We start from the raw sequence: 6,924 nt of genomic DNA, 5'->3' as shown, positions 1-6,924 counted from the left end.
TTTTTCTAATGATGATTTGAAGTGGCAAAGTCATTTCTTTGGAAACTATAGAATTTTATGACATCTTTGTCAGGAAAACATCACTTTGGTTCAATCTTTCTATTTTTGCAAGATTAGGTAAAATCTTGTAGCTGTACAACGAAGCCTGCAAGATGGTAAGGAAGGGCAAGAAGATTTCTACCCTGCCATATGTTTGTGCTGAGTTAACTTAGGAAGATTCTGCTGTACTGGCTTTGTTTTTAAGTGCTGTAAATAGAGAAGAGAATTTCCTATTTTATCAAAAATTCTAACATGTAAATAATATGTTCTACATTGGGGAAAAAAATTTATATTTAGCATTTTTCATAAAACAAAAAGTTCTGAAATTGTTTGGTGGTTTTTTCCTTAATTTGAGGCTCAAAATATCTATGTTAGTGTGATTATTTTTATTATGTTTTCTTAATATTTTTAGCATATTTAGGTTTCCTTTATTTAATGTGAAAATAACTTCAACATTTTTGACATGAAGCTTTTGATTTTAAACAAACAGTTTATCTTTACTCTTTTGAACAACTTTGCATTTTACTTCTTATTGTCATTGTGCTGATTAATTTTCTCCACATTTTAGTACAAATCAATGAAAATCGTTGAACTTTTCTATTAATCCATTGTACAAATTCAGAATCTACATCTCCATGATGTTTTCCACTGCCTCTGTTCATAAGGAAAGATCAATACACACATATGGATTTATTTTTTAAACATTATGTGTTCTTCAATATGAGAGTAATGTAATCTATGTTCTGAAGCTAGAATCTGGTAGGATTCACCTGGGAAATAACTTACATAATTACAGCATGGTAGTCTCATCTTTTATCACTGAAGGCAAGGCAGGAATTTTTTTTAGAGACAATGATGATGTGTTTTATAACACTAAGGGCTGAACATAAATGCAAATAAATTAGGGGCTTCACTGCATATTTGCAATTTATTACCTAGTCCAGTTTCACCTACCAGCAGGAATACCATAAGGAAAGTAATTCTCTATTAGATCCCTGACTCTTACTTTGGGACTGTAGGAAAAGAAAAAATACCTAGGCATAACAGAGTTCTGGCTTGCTCCACACACTTGAAAGTTTTACTGTTTATGAATGTCAAGTCTGAGTAGCATTCCAAGTTTGTTCCCTCTGCTCCTTTCTTACCATTCACATTACACATTTTTGGAAGTAGAGCTCATGGGTGCCTGAATACACACACACCATAGAACTTCTGTTTAAAAAGCTCTTTATTGTAACATCCCTTTATCTAATTTATAAAAATAAACTGGCTGACATAATTGATGGTATACTGTAGCTTATAGCCCAGAGTGCATTGTTTTAGTAATAACTTTTATTTCTGTAGTGACTCAGATGCTTTGCTCAGGGGTGTAAAAACAGTGTTTCTCCATGCCTTCGCAGTATAAACAGTCTTGCATAAGCTTTGCAGAGGCATTGATGCAAGTGAACACATTCAGTCATGTTCTTCTGTCCATATGGCATTCAGTTCCCTGATTGCATGTTGCAGCCTTGTCTTTGTAGACAGAATCAGCTGAACTTGCAAATCTTTTCATCATTTTTTATGGCACTGATGTCATTGTTCAGCAAAGAAAGTCACGTCTTGGAACACAGAGAAGCTGGGGCACAAGTGAGGATTCCTAAAGTCAAACTGAATGTGCTTGTGTGGAAGAAATTAAAACAGCAGCATCCTCTGCTGGGAATGGCATTGTAAAATCAGGTCTTGCAGTGTGGGTGCTTGAAATTTGAGTGTTTTATTGAGGTTATGACGGAGAAGTTTTGGAGACATCTCTGATAATTTTCTGCCTTCACTAACTTTCTACTATTTGTTTATTTATTTATTTACAGGAGCTGTTTACCTGCATGCCCATCTGTTTGGCCTTTGAAATACTTATACCTGTAAGTAGTCGACCTGCAACAGGCTGAAATTCTTTTGGTTTTCCTACCGTTCTCTTTTGTTTCTTCTCCCTCTTCTGTTTTTTAAGACAAGGTACATTCTTGTAGAAATCTCCACCTGAAAATATTCACGTTTAGTGTTACATTTAACTGTCAGATATTCTGAAGGATTTTAATAAGCTTACTTCTGTTTTAAGAATAGCCATATCCGGATGGAAAGATGTTTTCAGGTTGTAAGACCCTTTTAAATTGTTCCTTTGAGTGGGTGACTCAGAAGTAGCCTATTTTTATTGCTTCATCGTGCAACAAGAACAAAAGTGCCTTTATGTTTCCTTAAGATATAACATAGTTTGAAGTGTTTGAAAACTGCATGCTGAAAATTCTCCATTTCTGGCTTTCCTCTGAATCCAAACAGTGTGCCAATGCCTGGTGCTCCAGATACATGCAAATGTATGTGCACCTGTCTGCAGTGGAGCTCTTCACATTGATAGAAATGTTGCTGTTTACTTCAGTGATTGCCCATTGAAATAATGATAGTACATTTATATTTAGATAGTATCATCTATTTCAAATGATCTTGAAGAATGTTATTATCGTTAAGACTTTCTGTCAGTCATGAGGAATCCCTAGGGATTTCAGTGCATCATGTTGTTTGGATTTCATCACACGACTGGAGATATGGAGATTTGGGGATTTGGGGAATGATCTCTTGAGTCAATTTGCAATCTTCATCACTATAAATGGAAAAATCTTTTCCAATTGTTGAACTTTGACATGTTTTTGTTAACAATGAAGCAAATTCCAACCAAAGCAGATGACAAAATGGGTGAAAAATGGAAGGGACAAGGGGGCTGAAAGAGCAGTGGTCAGAGGTGCAAAGTCCATCTGGAAGGTGGCTATCAGTGTCATGCTTCAGGGCCTGACACTGGGGACAGGACTATGTCATGTCTTTATTAACAACCTAGAATGCAGGATGAAGTATTCCATCAGATTTTCAGATGATACCAGGTTGTGGGAAGTCTGTACAATGGAAAGCAGATACTCAGAAGTAGCTAAATAAGATGAGAAAGTGGGCTGATAGTAACTTCATGGAGTATGACAGATCCAAGTGTAAAGTCCATAAATGGGATGGAGAACTCCATAGTCAGACCAGGTGGAGAGCTAAACAGCTAGAAAGTCGCTTGGCATGAAAAAACCCAGGGAGGTCCTTGTGAAAAGCAATATGAAGGGGAATCATCAGTGTGCCTTTGGAGCAGATGTCAGTGGCATTCTGGGCTGTATTAATTTGGCCAAGGGAGAGGATCCTTCCTCTCTGCTCAGCACTGGATCCAGTGCTGGGCTCACCAGTATAAAATAAATCAAGATATACTGGATTGAGGCTTGTGTAGAGCCACTGAGATAGTGCGAGACTGCAGCATGAGGCATATGAAGATGAGCTGGGGTCGTTCAGTCTGGAAAAGATAAAGAGGGATTTTATTTCTGTCTACAGGTGCTTAATGGGATTGTGTGGAGGAGCTGGGGACTGACTTTTCTCAGTGGAAATCAGTAGAAGGGTTAGAGGCAATGGGCAATATTTCAGATCATTGTGATGAATTGTCCAAAACAGTCATATACACATAAACTTTAGATCCATAAATACCTTCCAAAAGTTCTATTTTGAAGGAATTTGGAACTGTATATATCCAAGAAAACTACTGCTTTCTCATCAAGTATAGTTGAAACTGCATTAATATTACATACATTATTATGTGTGCCAAATTAAATAATTTTTTAAAGTATTTTACATATGTACATATAAACTGTATAATTTTATTTAAATACCTTAAGTACAGTTATTCTGTATTTAGAAATTACTGTGTTCTTTTTGAGTATTGAAAGTTCTTTTATTTTGATTTAAAGCCTGCTAGTCTAAACTATAAAAACCCTTTTCAATGTAAAGTAATAATTTCTAAATATTTTTTTCTAGAATGTAAGGGATTATTTTTTTTCTTTAACAAGCTAAATTCTAAGCTTGTCTAGAGCTAAGCTGCATTTGTTCAAGTTACAAATGAGGGGAGAAGAAAATACAAAATGATGTTTCTAAAGAAAATTCAAATTTTTACCTTCTTCGTGTAAATGGAAATCCTTTGTGGAAAAACATGCATAAGATTTTTAAAGAGAGGGGCAAAGTCTAGCATTACAGCTGTTCTATAATGACTAGTGGTTATTAAAGGGCTTTCCAGAGCATTGCCTTTCTAACATTGAAAACAAGTATTTACCAGATCCAAACAATATTCTTTTAGTCCCGTGTGCCATTTAAAAAGGATTCAAAGTTGAACTAAATACTCCTAGAGCCATTAATAGCTGTGGTTGCATTAGCAGTATTAGAGCCACAAGGCAGTCACTGCACGTGCTAGAGGTGTGCCCAAACTCACAAGTGCCGCCGCAGAGAACAGTGAGTGCCTGCGCAACAACTCTTCCCTTCTCCGCTGCCTCTGAGGGGCCCTGGGCAAAGGTGACAGCTGTTGATGGAGGTTTAGACGATGGAGAAGGAAATCCATAATCACAGGTTGTGGTTCTGCTTTGGAGATGCTCTGCCCTTTCACAGCCTGGCCACATGGCTTTGTGCCGTACGTAATCGAGGCCATCCTGCCTCAGCGAGAGAAAGGAATGTAGAAAGCAAGGTTGGGATACATAAGGCACGTTCATTACTGGACATCCTAACCCTGCCTCTTCCCGTGACAGGCATAAGAGCACAGGGTATGTAAGTTAATAAAGTGGTGTTAAAATCTTACAGTGAATTTCACTTCAGATTACTGGGTGATTTGTGATACTCTGCTTCAAATAATTTACAGAGGAAATGTGCCATTTCACTGTACTTCAAAGACTAGTTTTCTTTCGATGCTTTAACTCTTAGCACTGTTGACCTTTTGTGTTAAATTACAGCAGTCCTTTTTCAGGCTACTTTTTCCTTATCTTTGGCCTTCTTTTGGAAAAGGCAATACTTCTAGAGAAAATACATGTTTTATTACTCCACCACCTTCCAAACTTCAAGGAATAGAGCCCATCTATTGTGCTATAAGACAATAAGTATTGTCCTATATAGGACAAAGTAGTGATTTCTTAGACGCTTATTAACAGAATTGAGTGAAAACTGAAAAATATATCAATAATAACCTGTTGATGAATGTAAGAATGAGTAGTTGAGTTTCACCTTTACCCCTCTTCTAGCTTTTAGCAAGCATCATCTTACATTACCATTAACTCTGCAGAAAAGGCAGAAATATGCTTGGCACTCAATGACATTATAGTCTCCTCTAATAAATTCCTCTGAAAGAGTATTTTAAATTCACAGATTTGAATCCTTATACCAAAAGTAGTTTGGATAGGACACCACTGTAGGGGAAGTGTTGGATCCCTTCTGAAAGTGAACCCCTTAAAAAACCTACAACGATCATCTCTCTGCTTTCTTTGCACCTTGGACTGTAATATTATGAAGCACATAATAATGAAAGAAAAAACTTAATATAAGGAATTTTACAGTAGCTTATTAAAAAAAAAAAAAAGTCTCCAGAAAAGCAGGTAGATGCCTAGAAAAAAAGAAAAAAAAACACAAAAAAACCCACCAACCCCCCCCCCAAACAAAACCAAAAAATCCACCAAAAAAATAAGAAAGAAAACCAAAAAAAAAAACCCAAACCACAAAACCACTCACATAATATTCATGGCCTTTCCTTACTATGTTTGGATAGATTTTTAAAGTAGCTTCCTCTTCATAGCTAACCCAGAGATTTGTCAGCTTATTTCAGGTCACTCTTATGAATAGATTCATATACTCACAGAGCAAAAACTACTCAGTGATTCTCACACCACTCAGATACAACTAAAATTGTATTAAGATACCACTAAAATTTGTCCTGCTCCCATAGGAGATTTGTGAGAAAACAGTGAGGAAGCCAATAACATGCAGTGGCACAAAAGGCACCAATTACATGTTTATGTCTTCAGCATTTGTCTGGCAAAGCCATTTCCAAGAGCAAGGAAGTTCCTTGAATAGATTTCAATCTTCTGGTGTGGAAGCACCATGCTGGCACTTCCAGAGGGATTTCCAATGTCTTTTCATTCACCAAGAGACTGGTCAGTCTTTTCTTACTGTGTTCAACTTGTAGTGGAGAAATATCATGCTAACTGTTGAGGGGCCAAATTGACTCTTCAGGAGGGTAATGCTATGGTAGCTAAGAAAGGCTGGACCATGGTGTACAGATTTAAATGATAAATGAAACCCTGAGGTCTCATAAGGGATGAGAATGGGCTTTGAGCTGCGTAGAAAATGGTAAACCTTGAAGAGGAAGCTGTGTACCAAAGGAAAGCATTAATGTGACACTTTTTGAAAAAATATCCAATTCTAAATATGTTCCTCAATGTGTGTTAAAAATGAGCTGTATCATTCATTTTGCAGCAGTCCTCACCACTAGTGGTAAGTGAATCCCTCCCATGTATTTTTGTCTTTCTCTTATAAGTGCTTTTCAGGCATTTTGTCATGGTTGAACACAAATACTTTGCTGTTCAGTGTTTCTGTACTCCCTTCCGAAAGTATATGACACAATCCATATACCTAAGTCTTAAGCCGTGCACAGTCTTATAAGACTTTTATTGGTCTGTATAATCCACAGTAAAGATCTGTTCTATACAACCATTTTTATGGCTGAGTATTTGGTTGAGTCCGAGTTCTCCAGTCACAACCAAAAGTTTCTCTACTTAAGAAGGGTGGAGAGAAGCAGTCTTTGAGGCTGGATACCTAAGTCACTGCTGTATGGAATAGGGACCTAAATTTGCTGTCTTTTCCTTTTGTGATGTCATCACATTCCATCAAAAGCTATAAACATTCATAGAAAAATAGCAAAGTGTCTATTATATGCACAGGCTGCCAGTGTACTGAGAGATAATTTTGGGAAAGCTAAGCCTGAGAAGAAAAACGACATAAAAGCTGGGCCACCTGTTGGGGAAAGTTAGCGAG

General features: G+C 36.9%; 1 long non-coding RNA gene across 1 annotated transcript in view; it reads left to right on the top strand.

Moving 5' to 3' along the window:
- The first annotated feature begins 1,715 nt into the window (after window positions 1-1,715).
- The window catches only part of LOC126651939 (uncharacterized), a 186,359-nt gene continuing 181,150 nt past the window's right edge, over window positions 1,716-6,924 (top strand). Inside the window, exons 1-2 of the long non-coding RNA XR_007631831.1 lie at window positions 1,716-1,752; window positions 1,881-1,931. This is a non-coding gene — a long non-coding RNA (uncharacterized LOC126651939). The remainder of the gene's footprint in view (window positions 1,753-1,880; window positions 1,932-6,924) is intronic.

This window comes from Myiozetetes cayanensis, unplaced genomic scaffold, assembly GCF_022539395.1.
Source record: "Myiozetetes cayanensis isolate MyiCay16 unplaced genomic scaffold, myiCay2020 scf7, whole genome shotgun sequence".
NCBI lineage: Eukaryota > Metazoa > Chordata > Aves > Passeriformes > Tyrannidae > Myiozetetes > Myiozetetes cayanensis.
This window is presented reverse-complemented; position numbering and strand designations above follow the sequence as displayed.